The sequence below is a fragment of the Equus przewalskii genome, chromosome 23, assembly GCF_037783145.1.
Source record: "Equus przewalskii isolate Varuska chromosome 23, EquPr2, whole genome shotgun sequence".
In the NCBI taxonomy this organism is placed as follows: domain Eukaryota; kingdom Metazoa; phylum Chordata; class Mammalia; order Perissodactyla; family Equidae; genus Equus; species Equus przewalskii.
The window spans coordinates 15,552,008-15,569,554 of record NC_091853.1 but is presented as its reverse complement, the minus strand read 5'-3'; the positions used below and the strand labels follow the sequence as shown (position 1 = coordinate 15,569,554).

Genomic DNA, 17,547 nt, shown 5'->3' with positions numbered 1-17,547 from the left:
GCAGCTGGCACCACCACCTGTCCTGTGGCCCAAGCCTCTTGGAGGGGTCCTTGACCACCTGTTTCCCTAATCTTCCCTCATCCAGTTCATCACCTGTTGAGCTGACTTCCCAAAGTCCACTTCTCTCTCCCCTACTGCCCCTCATCCAGGCCAGCATCATTTCTCCTCTGGATATGCCACCACTTCCCACTGGTCTCTCTTCCTCCTGGCTTGCCCCCTTCTGATCAATTTCCACATTATCAGCATAAAGATCTTTTTACCATGCAAAGGTGATGGCCCTGACCTTCGAGCCCTTCTGCAGCTTCCTACGCCCTCAGAATAAAGCTCACCCTCGGTCCCATGGCTCACCTGGCCTTGAATGGCTTTACCTCTCCATGCCTCTCTGGTCTCATCTCTTACGACTTCCTATCACTGTGCCCTGTGCTCTCTGCTTCCTTCAGTGCTTGCAGCTCATCTTGCCTCTTAGGCCTTCACATCAGTATGCTACTTCCTTAATTTATGAAGATGCTCACCTCCTCCCCACCCTTGCAGGACTTCAAGTCTCATCTTCCTTTTCACTTCTTCCAGGAGGCCTTCTCCAAGTCCTTTATGCAAGTCAGTTATCCCTGTACGTATCCCTACCACAGACTGAACTTCCTCCTACATACCACTTGTCAAATTTTATTCTAATTTTTTTTTTTTTTGATGTGGAAGATTGGCCCTGAACTAACATCTGTGCCAATCTTTCTCTATTTTATATGTGGGATACCACCACAGCATGGTTTGATGAGCAGCGTGTAGGTCTGCACCCAGGATCCGAAGCTGCAAACCTTGGGCTGCCGAAATGGAGTGCACGAACTTAACCACTATGTCGCTGGGCCAGCCCCTATTCTTTTTGTTGAATTGACTTCTCTGCTAGAGGGTGGCTTTGAGAAGGCAGGGACTGCTTTGTTCTCCGTTGTATGCCCACTGCTTAACACAGAGCTTTACATATGATAAGCAATCACTACATAATCAACTCAGCGAATGAACTCATAACGCAAGATTATAGAAAGTTTGAAAAATTGAGGCAAAAATCACCGTAATTCCGTCATTCTAATGGGAGCATTTTTGCCTATTTCTTTTTGTCCCCCAAACTCCCCCCCCCCAAAATGCACACATTTTTAAAGAGTTGCAATCATGGTACACACACAACTTTGTATCCTGTTTCTAAAATTAAGTATTTTTCCTAAGCTACAGATAACAAAACTTAAGCTTTGGAGCTCATCCTTGTCCTGCAAATAGCACTAGGCTCTGATTTCCAGGAGCAACACAAGGCAGGGAGGAGAAAAAGAACATGTCAACTACAGAATTGCCTTTATTCTAGGTTGTGCTTGGCTTCTTTCAGACCCTGGGCCAGCGGGCATGGACTTTGTGTACGGCAGTGACTTGCAAGGCGGGCTTAGAACTGTACACAGTCTGTAACAAGAAAAAAATGTAAGGTAACTATGAAAAGAGTTTGATTCATCCTCTCTCTCTTCTAAAAGTAGAACGAAAAACAAACAAACGAAAAATCACTCACCAGCATAGATAGGTGCTTTCGTTATTAAACAGAGACTCTGGAGTTAAAGGGCCCTGGAATTTCAAGGTGCTCCACTGCCTCCTTGCTTTGAGAAAACTACTCGAACTCTCTAAGCCTCAGTTTCCTTATTTGTGTGATGAGGATAATAGCAGTGCCTGCCTCATAGTGGTGCTATAAAATTTAAATAAAATTATGATACGAAGTTCTTAGCATAGTGCCTGGTGCGTAATAAGTGCATAGTAAATGATGGTTATTTTAGTTTTTATTCATAAGCTGATGGACCTACCAGCATTCCTCAGGAAACTAATTAACCACTGTTAAATGAGTAAATCTCTGATGTTCTCACACTATGGAAAGCTCTACATAAAAATTGCCTGAGTGAAGAGCGGCTTGAACACAAATTGATGCCTGCTCTCAGTGTCACCTGTTCCTTCCCTGTCTGTTTGAGGCTTGTTTGTTAACCACGGTGGCATCACGTTATATGCGGCACATCTCTTGATTGGTGGACACATAGGATCAAGTCTTGCTGATCCTTAGTTTCATTTGCTCTGGTAAAAGACTGCTTGTCTCCAAACTTCCTCTCCAAACTGGGTGAAAACCCTACCTATCATTTTCACTGATGCGATAATAGCCCCACAGACTGAAATATTCTTTATCTATATTAAGGATAGAGTAATCGATCAAATCTGAAATGTGTGCACACACAACAGAGTCTCCCCTTAGAATGGTTCTTGCTCCTTTAACATGGCTAGGTCAGTTTTCCATAAAATAAGTGTATTTTGAGATAGAGCTTGTGTGATGCAGTCTCTGCTTCAGCAGGGGGGAGAAAAAGGATGTTCCTTCCTTCTGCTTGGTTCATTCATTAAACGAACACTTACAGAGCAATTCCTGAGAGCCAGGCACGGTCCTGTGCAATACAGATAAAGGGATGCAGAGCACGGCCTCAGGAATCTCATAGCTGAGTGAGGGAGACCGATGCAAATTCAATAAACTCCGTTTACATGTGCTCAGTGCTATTTTCGGAGCTAGTATAAAGTACAAAGACAACCCAGTTGAGAATGCTATTAACTTATTTCACCAAATTTAATATGCCATCAATTACAAGATGCACCCCAATTTCAGAAATAATGTCTTAGATCAGGTTCTCTAGAAATAGACCCTGTCACCAACATTCATGGGCAAGTGATTTGTTAAGAAATAGCCACAGCTAACATTTTGTGGCCTTGTTTTTACTTGGTACATATGACACCCACTCACCATTCATTCATTCATTTACTCATTTTTCCAACAATTATTTACTGAGCTCTCTCAAGGAACTTACCTTCTACTGGGAAAATAGACAATGAACCAATAAAGCAAAAAATAAAATATCAGGTGGTGATGAGTTCCATGGTAAAGACAAAGCAGGGTGACATGATAGCAAGCAACATTTAGCCGAAACCTGAATGACAAGAAGAAGACAGCTTTGTGAGGATCTAAGGAAAAAACTGTTCCGGCAGAAGGAAGAGCTGGTGCAAAGTCTTTTTGCAAACTTGCAAAAGAAAATTTAAATTTCTTTAAAATATAAGTGCCTTTTAACCAGCCAATCCACTTCTAAGACTGCGCGTGTAAGTACACAGATGTATATAAATAGGTTTATATATATGCGGATGATTGCACTGTTGTTTTTAGTAGCAAATGACTGTAAACAATCTAATTGTCCATCAACAGGACTTTGTTAAATATTCATGGTGCTTTCATAAACTGGAGCATCTTATAGCTGCTAAAAAATGAGGTGGATTTCTCTCTGTGCACTGATGTGGAACGATCACTAAGACATGTTTGTTCGCCAAAATAGAGTTGTATTAATACACACATCTTGTAGACTGCCTTTTTAAGTAATACCTGAGAAACACTTTTCCGTGTTCTGGAATGCTCTTCCGTAATGTCACGTGGAATGCTGCATGGTTTCCTTACCTTGGATGGACCATGGTTTATTTCATCAGCCCCTGTTGTTCACCATTTGGGTTGTCTCCAGTAGTTTTCTCTTATCAAAACTTTGTCATAGCAAAGCTTTGTATACATCCATGACTATGATTAGATCCTTAGAATATATTTCTAGAAGTGACATTGTGACATTTCTGGGCCAAAGGATGGCTTCAGGCTTATGACATATATTGTCAAATTGTCCTCAGGAAAATCACAACTAGTTAACTACATTCTACCAGCAACGTGTAAGTGTGCCAGTTTCTTCACATCTTATCAATGCTGATAGATTTTAGGAAAAGGTTACAATTTGACTAGCCACAAGTAACATTTCACTGTTTTAATTTGCACTTCCTTGATTGTTAATGAGGCCAAGCATTTTTAATAGACTGTTGACTACGTCTTCTTTTGTGAATCATTTGCCGTTTGTCAATTTTTAATTGGAATTCTACCCTTTTCTTATTTATTTGTAAGAACTATTTATATGCTAGAGGCATGAAAATTTGATTTGTCATTTACTTATAAATTTTTTTCCTGATTTGTCCCTTGCTTTTAAATATAGCTTATATTTAATTTTTTAAATATACATGTCACACATTTTTGAGAAGTTGATTCTGAGGTATTTTATATTTTTTTAAAATTTCTACCATAAATGGCACATTTTTCATTACATTTTTGAATTTGCTACTGCTAGGACAAGGTATTAAAATATGTATATTTATTTTCTAACCAACCATATCTTTTATATTATTTTCTTTTCCAATAGACTCTCCTTGGTTTGTGGTGTAGACAATCACATCATCGGTGAACAATAATTTTCATCCTCTTTTCTTCTACCCACTCTCCTCTTTTTATTTCATGGCCTAGAACCTCCTTCCCACCGTTGAAATAGCATCAAGATGGCGACCTGCTTACATTCTTTCCAGCCTTTGATGTGAAGGCCCCTATTTTTTCACTGTTGCCCGTGGTGTTGACTCTAGGGTGTGCATTCACGTTCCGACATTTATTGAAGTAGTATACCACATCCAGTTTACTAGGAGTTCTGGGGAAGAATGTTTACTAAATTTTAAGTCAAATTCCTGTTGGCATCTGTCAAAATGACCCTATAGCTTCAGCTTGTTTTGCTTCTTACTGTCAAATTACACAGCTCCGCCCGTAGTTCTAATCCAAGACCCCTCGTGACTTTTATTTCTTAAGCTTCTCGTGAATGTTTTTACTTCTAAATTTTTTAGCACTGGTATTCACCATAACTTTTCACCCTAATTGTCATCAAAGATAAAATAAACAGAAGAAAATCTAACCTTCCAGTGGATACCAACAAATTAAGTGCTCTCTAGCTACAAGATTAGAGCAATCTCCCAGAGAATAATCTTAGAAATCAATAACCTAAGTATGTTATTTTATCCTGTGCATGGTTGACCTTCCAGATATATCTGATTTCCTCTTGACATTGAAAAGTATTAGCTTGCTCTCCTTTCTCTATCCTGTGCTCCTTTTAAAAGAAATCTTCTGTAATCCCACTGTAGTTTCACTCAGTATTTATTCAGCGTAAACATTTTGAGCACCTGCTGTTTATCATACTATGATGGAATCTGGGGAAACAGGTGACATGAACACAGTCCTTCCCCTCCAAAATTATGTCCATTATTGGAGGTTGGGGCCCACAAGGGGAGCTCAGGTACGTAGACAAGAAAATCACAGTAACAAAGGGGTATGGTAAGTTCTTCAATAAAGGTATGAAGAATATATCTAGGAGGCATGGAGGGGTGCAGAATTCTGCCCTGGGGTGTCTGGCAGAGGGATGAGGGGCCACTTCCCTGAATGCTGCCACTCAATTGAGTGGATGTCACTTGAGATGACCGGCTTATCTGCTACTCCACAAATGCTAGAAGGATAGCTATCCTTTCGCCCCTGTAGCACTGAAATAATCCTCCCCATTGTTTTTCAATAAAGCCAAACCATAGTGACTTCATAAGTAGGCTGATCGTAAATCCCAGTTTATCCAGGGTTGTCCCACTTTGCACGTATTGTCCCCGCGTAATTGTCACGTAGTGCTCCCTTTCATTCTCAGAAGTGCCCCAGCTTGGACAAGCAAAGACAAGGCACTCGGCTACTCCTCTTCTTCCCAACCCTCACCAATCAAATTTCAGTCAACAAAACTTCACAGAGGAACTGAGCGTTCAAGGTAGATAATAATTATTAGTAGCAACTTTTCTTTTATTTCAAATTAAATCATACTTCTATTTTTATAAATGTAATATATTATAAAAGTAAATAGACTGCAGGGCTTATAATAAAAAAACAATCCCTCGCCTCAGTCCTCTCTGCCCTGTTTTCTGCCCCAGGAGCAATCTGTTCTAACTCTTAGCGATTACTTCTTACATTTACCACCGTGTTTCTAAATAATATGCTATTTCTTGATTTTAGCAATTCATATCTTCTGTTGACTTGTGTTATGGAATGAATTGTGTCCCCTAAAATTTACATGTTGACGTCCTAGCTGCCAATGGGACTGTACTTAGAGACAGGGCCTTCATGCAAGTAATTTAATTAAGGTTAAATGAGGTCATAAGGCTGGGGCCCCATCTTACAGGATTAATGTCCTTATAAGAGGAAGAGAGGCCGGAGCAGTCAATCGGAGCACGCTCAGAGGAGAGGCCATGTGAGGACACAGTGGCAAGGTTGCTGTCCTCAGGCCAAGCAGGAACTGGATTGGCCCACACCTTGATCTGGGACTTCCCAGTCTCCAGGACTGTGAGAAGGGCATGCCTGTTGTTTAAGCCAATCAGTCTGTGGTATTTTGTTACGGCAGCCCAAGCGCACTAAGACAACTTCCTACTGTGAAGAAGAGACCTTAGCTTCTCCTACAAGCTCCCTCCACACACACACACCACACACACACACACCACACACACCACACAAACACACACCACACACACACACCACACACACACCTCACACACACCTCACATACACTTCACATACACCTCACACACACCACACACACACCTCACATATACATACCACACACACACCTCACACACACCTCACACACACCACACACACACACACACCACACATACCTTACATACACCTCACACACACTCACATAGCACACATACTTCACACACCTCACATACACCTCACACACACTCACACACACCCCTAACACACGTGGCCCTGAAGAAGACTTATGCCACCACCGTCCTCACATGAAGGGCTTTATGGTCATCAGCTGGCTTCCTCGGCCCTGGTGAAGCCAGTTCATGTGGCCGTTTAAGTTCTCTTCGGGACTCCTTAAGCTCAGCTTCTGTAGATAAAATATCTTTATGACGCGGATTCACTGCCCCTTTCATCCAGTAACACTCTGAGAGAGGCAGTGAAAGCGATTTTTAAAACTGTATGGGGCACTGTTCAAATATAAGCACTGTTGTTGTTATCAATAGTAACATAGTGAAAACCTGCATAAAACTTTTCAATAATGTCATCGAGATACTACTCTCAGGACCTTTAGTCATTAGATCTCAGGCTGCATTTCCAACTCTACAGCATTCAGCTAAGGAAATGCTCTCAGTCCTGGTCTCCAGGTCACACGGCAGGAAGGACTCACTCCATGTGTTAAATGAACGGATGAGCAGGTCCACCGAAGGCCTGATTCCTGCTAGCTCACCCTTCTCATACTGCAGTGGCCACATAAATTCTGAATGGCACCAGGTTTTACCTTTTTACATATTTTAAGGCATTATATTCCCATGGGAACAGTAGATTTCTTCTCAAGCGAAGAAATTAAATGCCCCGCAAACTCAGTATAATCCTAACTTCAGAACTTTTCAGCAGTAGAGGCATTACAGAATATTATTTTGCTGCACTACGTCAATGTTACATGGATACAAATGACTTTTTTACTAAATTCATTCATTCATTCAGAAAATATTTATTGAGTACCTCCTACATTCCAGGCGCTAAAAGTAGTGGATAAAAGTAATAGCTAACATTTATAGAGTGCTTACTATATTCTATATTGTTACATAAATTAACTCATTTAATTCTCACCATAATCATACGAGAGAGCTACTATCATGATTCCCATGTTACAGATGAGAAAAGGGAGGCACAGAGTCAATAAGTAACTTGATTAGTCTATACCAGTGGTTCTCAAGCAGGGGTGAATTTGCCCTCACCCCACCCTCAAGGGACAGTTGGTAATGTCTCATGACTGGTGGTAATGGGCAGCCGTAAAGCCTAGGGATGCTGCTAAACATCCTGCAATGCGCAGAATGGCCCCACAAGAAAGAATAACCCAGTCTAAAATATCCATAGTATTGCTATTAAGAAGCCTGCATCTACACCAATCAGAATATAGCATTCTTCTGGCAACTGCTTTTGGGCCAGTGATGGACACATGACTTATTCTGGCCTAATCAGACTAAAGGAGAGGGCTTTGAAGACAGTCTACTTTCATTCATTCTCTCCTGCTGCATATGAATAAGAAGCGCATAGCTTGATATCCAGTGACAGCCATGTTGTTACATAGAAAAGAACCAACCTTCGAATGAAGCTGATGCTGAGGACAGCAGAATGGAAGGACAGAAATATCCCCTGTCCTTAATGACATTACTGAGTAGTACTGAATCATCTCTCTCCTGGAACCTAAGCCATCTCTGGACTTCAAGTTGTGTGAAGCAATATATTCATATTGTTTAAGCCTGTTTGAATGAGCATTTTCTATTTCAGGGAGCTGAAAGTGTCATAACCAACACATTTTGCTAATTACAGGCAATATCTTGGTAAATTCAGCAAAGTCTCTTTCACACGGTCAGATTCCTCATCAGAAATTCGCACTTCTCCCTTCTGGCTGAACTCTGTCTTAGGAGGAGATTCAGAGACAACTTCTTCAGCTTGGTTCTCCTTTCTGAATGAACACACACAACGTAGAGACTTTGTGGAGTCAGTTGATAAGCAGTTAGAGTCCAATGCCATGTGCCAGGGAAGAAGGAGGGGAAGGCCAAAGAAGGAAGTGACAATCTAGGTGGAAACATGGAATACTATCCACATGGATAAAACAGAAATGAGTTGAACTCTGTGGTAAGGAAAACCCAACCTGTCTATTGGAATTTAGAAAATGGAAAGGATGAGCTGGCATGACTGGGAGTGAAGGCCATTCCCAGCGACCCCAGATGACTTGCAATGACGTGTTGAAGGAATTGATGAAGGTGATCTTTAAACATTGTTCCAGCCTAACACTCTACCCTTGGAAACTAAAGGAGATGGCAACCTGAACTGTTTGGTATCCATATTGCCTCCTATGAACTCTGATGGTGGCAATTTCCATTGTGTATTCTGGAAGCCACAACCTTGTTATTGTACAAGTACCTGCATGAGGTAGCACAGATGGGTCTCCCCCCTTTTATATCATTAGGCATATCTGTGAGAAGGCGAGTAGAGAAGGGAGACAGAAGCTTGACTTTAGAAGCCTGAGAATGCCATAAATAAAGTATGTTGGATGACTTTCTTGAACATTTATACCACATTAGAGAGTGTTCTGCAGTCTATACAGATAGGCATCACTTTTTTCTTAAATTCTTAGTTTAGTTTCTGAGCCCCGGAAAATGAATCATTTCAACATAAGCTACCAAAAATAATAGGTGTCTTTATGGCACCTGGTACTTGTCACAACCTTATTTGTGCTTTCCCACAGAATCTCAATGAATGCCAATTCCTGTCATCCTGGATTGGACCATAAGAGGCCAGTAAGTGTACATCTCCCCCAGATGGGTTACCTTCCTTCAAAATTCTCCAACACGCACAGGAAAAACCCTAAAACAGCAGAGAAACCAGGCAAGAGTTTCCAATATTCTGTTTCCCAGCTCCCAAGAGAACATAGAAAGAACGATGGAGTCAGAAGCGGGTTGGGTAATTGGGTGCCAGAGGCTCTGAAAAGTCTAGGTGACATCACATGTGCCCTCAAACACTGCCTGACTTTTAGTTTCCCTCTGAAAAACTGTCTCATAGCCCGCAGACTCTTCTCCTTAGTGAAATGTTTAGCAAATCTCCCAAGTTTCCTGTTTTTGCCTTCTCCCCTGCCCCGATCGCTCAAATTAGATCTGATCTGATAGTTCTTTGCGATGGTATCCAAGAAGGGTGAACTTTGCTGACGCCCATATTCACTGCTTCTGCTGAAGGTCAGACACATGATCCAGGCCTCGCCTGCTGAGCCATGCTGGTGGCCCGTGGCTCGTGCACATTCGTTTCGCAACCGGTTTCTGTGTTGCCACACAGGCTCTTTTCCTCTGAGGACTGAAGAGAAACTGACTTGCCTGAAGACTCCTCTTTCCAGCAGAGAGAATCTCACCTGTATTTTTCAAACTGCAGATCGGGAACCATTAGAGAATCCCGAAACAAATTTAATGACTTGCAATCAACATTTTAAAAATGCAATAAAGTAGAACGGAGCTGAGAAGAGAAGATAAAACACTACAGTGCCCCGTATGTAATAAGTATTATTTGGCGGAACTGTTATTTCAGTTATACAAGTTCAACAATATGAAGTGCACATTATGTCGTGATGTAAAATGCATTTCTTACCGTAGGCTTGCAACCAACATAATTTGAAAGCTACTGAAATGTTAAATTGAAGTTTGCTTCTATTATCTCCAAAAATCTCGTTGTTGGGGGAGGTGACAAGCCTATCATTTATTTAGGGAACCGGAGAGAAGTGCTTTCAGTTACTCATTGCATAAACCCGGTGACTCCAAGAACCTATATGTCTCATAGGAAGTCTGCTCCATACGCTCTCCAGGAAAATGCCCCATAATTCAGCCAGCTTCCTCTTCTTCATTCCTTCCTCTGCCTTAGTGGAACCCTCAAGAGGAGGAGGCATCAGAACTGCCGAGGCAGATGGGAAGGTCAGAGCAGAGTCCACGTCCCTGCGATGACATCCACTGAGAAACATTTACTGCAACCTCTGCCTCCCAAGTTGGAAAAGGGCAGCCATTCCATAATAGGGCTGGAGCAAGCTGTTTGTGCAGGAAGGGCGGCAGAAACTTCAGCCACTGTTTGGACATCATTTTTCTTCCTGCTTCAGATGGGTTTTTATTGTGGTAAAATGTAAACGACACAAAATTTACCATTTTAACTGATTTTAATTGTGCAGCTCAGTGGCATTAAGCACATTTACATTGTTGTGCAACCATCACCACCATGCATCTCCAGAACTTTTTTATCATCTCAGACAGAAACTCTATGCCCATTAAACAACAACTCTCAGCTCGCCCCTCCCTCCACCCCGGCAACCACCATTCTACTTTCTGTTCCTACGAATTTGACTGCTCTAGGTACTTCATATAAGTGGAATTATAATATTCGTTCTTTTGAAACTGCTTATTTCACTTAGCATGTTTTCAGGGTTCATTCATGTTGTAGTATACGGCAGAATTCCATTCCCTTTTAAGCTGAATAGTATTGCATTGTATGTACACATTCAGATGTTTTTTAAATAAATTCTTGTGCTTCTCCCCTGGTGTTGACTATGTGGTGCTCATCTTGGACCAGCAGCAGAAGGAAGATGCTATGAAGCTATTATTGCCCATAAAAGACCTGGAGACAGTGGATCAAAAATCCCGCAGCCAAAACTCTCTGGTGGCTGACCTCTCTGCCTCTCTTTTGCTGACTCTGGAAGTTTTAAAAGGTTAGAACAATATGATTTTTTTTTCTTAGAATCCCGAACTTCAAAATCTTGTGTGCCTCTGGAGAGTTACTACAGGTAAGCAAGCTCACCGTGATGCTCAGAAGAAACAGCGCAAGTCTCTTTCTTTGTCATCTCATCCCAGGGGCAATGTCCAGGAAGTGCCTCCTGAAGATAGCTCACTGAGACCTTAAAACGATCAAAATTACTTCTTAGAGTCCACCAAATAACACTAGCTTTTTGAATACCTACTAAGATGGGCAACACCAAGCTGAGTACTATGATGCATGCAAAGAGACATGACATGACCCTTCCCTTTGTTAAAGCCAGCCCCAATGAACGTATACAGGATGATACACAAGCATGGGCTTAGTTTTCCAACACATGGGGGTCAAGCAGTGGATGGCCCATCAAGGGAAATCTCTACATGTTAACTTTTAATATATGACAGTAGCACATTTCCTCTGCAAGTCACCCCTCATCTTTGTCCCTAGAGCAGAGATTAAGTCTCTTCTCACTTCTTCCTCATTGTGTAGTCTTTGTCAATCAATTTCTTTAAGAATTAAAATATTCCTTTGAAGATTTCCTTAATTTCCTTGCTTTAAACGGCGGGGAAACCAAGAGCCAGATGAGGCTCAAAGCAAAAAATAGTCACTGCACACAAAAATAAAAAAACCCCACTTGAAACTAATCAGTGCTTAAGAGGAAAGCAAGGTCAACACAAACATTTCCTCCATTTCCAACATGAGAGAAATTCCTCCCAGCTTTTTGGTCATGCTCATTTCTGTTCATTTTCTGGTTCATTTCATGTGACTTCCCCTGGGTCTTCTTTGGATTGTTTGAATCAGAAATGACAGCCAGTGAACCCACTTTCAGTCAAGCACTGCGTGAACCCTGCTGTTCTTAGAAATTCTGGAGTCGCTTTGGAAGAGGGAACGAAGCACATGCTTCACCAGGAGAACGAGGACCTCCTTCTTTTGAAAAGTTTTAGTGTCAGCTGAAAGATGCTGAAGGATACTTGGCTGGCCCAAATGTTCTGAGGAGTACACACCCTTGGTTAGGAAAGACCTCTCCTCACACAGGAGGACATTTTCTCCAATGCATCTGCCCTCCAGGCTTGAATCCCAGTCATATGTTTGGAAGCCTGTGTATCCCTTAGCTATATTCCAACCTAGACGGGCCCTGAGAAAGTGTTTCTTTAGCGTGTGTTCAGCACCCATCAAAGCTGCATAAAATCGAGTGCTTGTGAAAAGTGCAGATTTTGAAATTCCACTGAAGGCTTAACGACTCTGAAACTCAGAGGTGGGGCCCAGGACTGGACTTTCTTTAACATTCCCAGGGTGCCTTTCTTTTTCCCTTAATCTGTCAGCCACTGAAAGGGCAGAAGGACTTCAGCCAGCTCGGACTTGGGAACAATATCGGGCAGCAGAGCATCCCTTCTAGCAAGGAAGAGTGATGGCCAGGAAGGGCCAGTGGAAGCAGTGACCAGTGGCCTTTGGCTATAAAAGAGCCTCGGACAAATGCCAGAGCTGGAAGCAAAGTCAGCCTCCAAAAATCACAGCCTGATTATATCTCTGCCTAGAGATCCACTGGCTTTTAATTCTCAAACTTAATATGAAAACCAGATTTCTTCTCACACTCAACACCCCCTTCAATATCCATCCCCCTCCCAGCACCTCTTATCCAAACTCAACTTTACCCAAAGTGATCACATGGAAAGTTTAGTCCATAAGAGAAGGGATGTGGAGTTGCTGGGGAGCCCTTGGTTGCCATGGGAACCCCGCCTGCTGCAGCATCTGAATGGGTTTCTGTTTGTTGACATCCAGTTCTTTGGGGCAGGCCCTGGCATTGGCAGGGCCCTGGGCACCGCATCCTGTGTCTCCCGTTTCCGGCATCCGGCCCAGTGGCATCCACCCCAACAGGTCTCCTGGTAGCAGGCAGGGTGTCCGGGACTGAATGCTTCCTCCTGACCTCTTGTCCGGCTGCTGCCGCCCTCCCCAGCTGGGAAGGGAAGGGAAGCAGAGGGTGTTTCCCAACTCTTTGAAGAGACAGCCCTTGTTTTCTTTTGCATTTTATTCTTTCTTCTCTTGTCATCCAAACATGAACCATTGGCCATTTGCCTGTCTCCCTGCTGGCCAGCTGTCCTTGCCATTCTCAGTTCTGAATTTCTGTTTATCTCATAGAGACTCCAGAGTTTGCTTCCACCTAGTTTGGTAGACTGGCTGAGCTACTGTCTCTAGTTTGTTCTCTAAAGTTTTGCCTCCAGCAACTAATTAGTAAGGCTGGAACGATGGCCATCCAAATGATCCAGGGAGACAATCAATGGCGTTAGCTTATTTGAAAGGTTTATTAGACCCCGGTTAGGAATGACCAAGGCCTCTAGTTGACTGGCTCATGCTGTACATGGAGTTTATGCCACCATGCTGAAGGCTACTATGCTCACATACCAGTTCCTCCAACTGCCAACTGTTTCCACATCTGTGGGCCTTTACCCCGGCTCCTTGTTCTGCTTGGAAAGTCCTTGCTACCCACTTTCACTTTGGCCTACCCAGTCCTGATGTACCAGCCCCAGCTTTCCTCCCCAACTATATGTCATGCATCTCCCATTTCACATCCACCTTGCACCAGACACAGAGGCCTTTCTGTAGTTACTAAAACAAACTTGGCCATTTTCTGCTTCAGGACCTTTGTACATCTAGACCCCCTGTCTAAAATGTTCTTACCTGGCTTCCCATGGTTAATTACTGCTTATCTTTCAGGTCCTACCTAACATCAGCCCCTCAGCGAGGCCTTTCTTCATCATTCTAATATGCCCCCTCCTTGTTCTCTATCTCAGCACCCTTCTCGTTTCTGCCTAGCATGTCACACTTTGTAGTATTTGTTCACTTTTTATTGTCTGACTTCTGACTAAACTGCGAGGGCCAATGAGTCAAGGACTTTTTATGCTTTCATCAGCTCTGAAGTTGGAATGCTTTATCACACTGCCTGGTGCAGGGTACTCCTTAAATATTTATTGAATGAATGAAAGAGTGGTTCATTTCTACCCATCCTTCCAAATTCCACCTGGAAGTCTGTGGCCTCCTGTCTAAATCTTTCCTGACTATCCCCCCCAGCCTCAGCTCCCAGGTCTGGGTGGGGTGTCTGCCCTGAGTGCTCCTCTGCACCCTGAGCCTACCTCTCTGTGCTGCCTTATGGTGCCTGCCAGTGTGTCCCTTTCTTCGAGCAAATGGTGAGCTTTGTAAGGGCAGGATTGTAACTCATTTCTGTATCCATAGGATCTAGAAAAATATCCAACACATAGAGATTGCCTGACTTGACCAATGTTGGTTCAATGACTGAATGAATAAGTAATTTCAGAGAGGTATAGAAAACTCAGGGTGGGGCTACTACAAAAAGAGACAGAGATGAGTTTCAGAAGAACAATCTTGTACAATTTGGTCCTCATGTTTCCTGGCCCTTCATTTTGTGTGATGATATTCCAGTAACTCAGGCAAGCAATGATTTGGTGAGTTTTTAAAGATAAATTAAACAAAGGAATCCCAACTCTTACCAGTGAAATGGTCCTAACATTACAGGATTTTATGATGTTCATTCCCAAATCTTGAAACACTGGATGGGGGTTGAATTTTGGATCCCTCTTTGGGCCTCAGTTTCCTCATCTGTAATGAGAAGGATAGATAAGAACATCTCTAAACTGTCTTCCAGCTCTAACATTTTATGATTAAAAAAACAACCAAGGAAACTAACATTGACCTTTGAAGGCTTTGAAAAATTCGCAGTGTCTTGGGAGCTCACTGAGGGTGCTCTAAGGCTGAAGGTTCTCATTGGGAACCTCAGCTCTGGGCATCTCAGGTTTGTTTCTCTCCCTCAGAGCAGACAAGAGTCACCCTCTTTCCCACATCATCAAGTGGATCATGTCTCAAAAGATTGTGGAAAAGGAGCAGAATGTGGGACCAAGGGCATGAAGAGGAGAAGATAGAGTCTCAGGACATGATGTGGCCCCATCAGTCCAGCAAGAAGACATCCTGAGGAGGCCAGGGGGGAGTGGCTACTTCAGAGAGTCCTTGAGGTGAGTGGGGCTGGGAGGGAGGGAGAGGACCTGGAGGGTGGAGAAAATGTGGACTAAAGCTAAAATGAGTTGAGAGGAAGGAATATTGAGACAAAGAAAGAAAGAAAAGGGGAAGCATAACAGGCAGTGAGTAAAATGTAGCAGAAACATCATGAGCCCAGCAGTCAGACTTCATGTTTAGCTCAGGTTGACCACTAATGAGCTGTGTGAACCTGAGCAAATCTCTTGACATCTCTGGCCTCCATATCTGAATCTGTAAAAATGGAACTAGAGGCTGGCCCCGTGGCCAAGTGGTTAAGTTCGCGTGCTCCGCTGCAGGCGGCCCACTGTTTCGTTGGTTCGAATCCTGGGCATGGACATGGCACTGCTCATCAAACCACGCTGAGGCAGTGTCCCACATGCCACAACTAGAAGGACCCACAATGAAGAATATACAACTATGTACCGGGGGGCTTTGGGGAGAAAAAGGAAAAAATAAAATCTTAAAAAAAAAATAAAGAAAATAAAAAATAAAAAAATAAAATAAATAAAAATGGAACTAATAACACCCTTCTCACAACATGGGGCTATTTTTCAGACTAATCTAGCTTAAGGACATGAAAGTGCTTGAAAAGAATTTCTTTTAATGAATAAAAGCAGAAATGATTAGGTCAAAAGGGTAAAGAGCAATTATGGAATAATACAGCAAAAAAAAAAAAAAAAATGCTACCACATTAAAGAAATACTACCAGGAATTTATAACTTGCAAGGAAACGGATCTAAGAGGTCAGGGAAAGGATTTTTCCCCCCAAAGGCTTGGTCATATTTTTCCAATTGTTTAAAAGAGAAAAATTAATAAATGTTATCTTTATTTTACCCAAAGGTGACTTACAGGAACTGAAAGGGTTGGGCAGGGACAAGGGGTTGATGGATCAAAACAGTCCTTTGACGGAGCTACATCCCAGGTAATTATAGTCCTGGAAAGGCTCCCCAAACGCAGAGTCCTGGGCTGAGCTGCCCCTCAGTCATTCACATTCCCAGCCAGGGCAACATAAAAACCAACCAACCAACAGAACCCGAATCCAGAGCTTCAGAGGGCAGCTAGGGGGTTGCGGCTCAAGTAATGGATTTTGAAAGAGGTGGAATAAGCTCATCACCAGATAAGAATAGAAATTTAAAGACAAGACAGTGAGAAATAAGAGCAGATAGGTGCTCTTATGTGTTCTCATTTTAGTTAAGGTTCAAATCCAAATCCTTCCACAGGTAAATGGGTCAGACTTATAAAGCTGGCCAAGTGCATCTTCAGAGCCCCTTCCTCCACAGGGTGCAACTTCCATGCCTGGCCCTTGTCTAGTCTAGTATCCTGCCACCTAGGATGTCCCACTTTGCTCCAAGGCCCTGTGCTAGGTCTGCCTGACTTTCCTTTCTGCTACAGCATCTCCATCAGTCTCCATGTTGTTGGCAGGCCCCTTGAACTTCTACTGTCCAGCCCCCCATCTCTTTGGATTGAGTCTTGCTAAGTCATCCAAGCCAAGCATTAGCCAAGCCTTGTTTATATGCAAACTTGTTTATATGGCGGAGAGCCAGAAGCAGCCAGCCCTTCAGGGACAGTTCTTAAGATTTCTCTCTGGGGTCTAAACTTTTTCTGTAATGAACCAGACAGCAAATATTTAGGCTTCACAGGCCATATGGTTTCTGTTGCAACTACTCAACTCTGCTGTTTACAAAAACAGCCTTATACAATATGTAACTGAATGGGCATGGCTATGTTTTAACAAAACTTTATTTGTGGATCTGAAACTTAAATTTCCATATAATTTTCAAGTATCATGAAATGTTATTCTTCTTTTGATTTTTTCCAATAACGTAACATGTAAAAACCATTGTCAGCTAGTGGGCCATACAAAAACAGGCAACGTGTTAGATTCAGCCCATGGGCATGGCTTTTAGAAGTCTGCTCCATAGCTGCATGGCCACAGATGGCTTTTGAGTACTCGAGATGTGGCCAGTCTGAATTGAGATGTGCTGAAGTATAAAATACACCCGGATTTCCACAACTTAGTACACAAAAGAATGTAAAATATCTCACTAATTTTGTACTGATTACATGTTGAAATGATAGTATTTCAGATACATTGGGTTGAATCAAATTTATTCTTAATTTTACCTGTTCCTTTTCACTTTTTGAAATATGGCTACTAGAATATCTACATTTCCATGTGTGGCTCGCATTATGCCTGTTGGACAGCGATGCTCTAGAGGCCGTGCTTGGGCCTTGACTGAATGAACTCATGGGCTAAGAGAGCACCG

The 17,547-nt window shown here is 42.6% G+C and overlaps 1 long non-coding RNA gene across 9 annotated transcripts in view; it reads right to left on the bottom strand.

Moving 5' to 3' along the window:
• Window positions 1–1,318: 1,318 nt before the first annotated feature.
• The window catches only part of LOC103551854 (uncharacterized), a 65,512-nt gene continuing 49,283 nt past the window's right edge, over window positions 1,319–17,547 (bottom strand). For all 9 annotated transcript variants that reach the window (XR_011531940.1, XR_011531941.1, XR_011531939.1 and 6 more), the window contains 3 exons: window positions 14,740–14,848; window positions 2,862–2,981; window positions 1,319–1,437 (listed from right to left, as the gene is read on the bottom strand). This is a non-coding gene — a long non-coding RNA (uncharacterized lncRNA). The remainder of the gene's footprint in view (window positions 1,438–2,861; window positions 2,982–14,739; window positions 14,849–17,547) is intronic.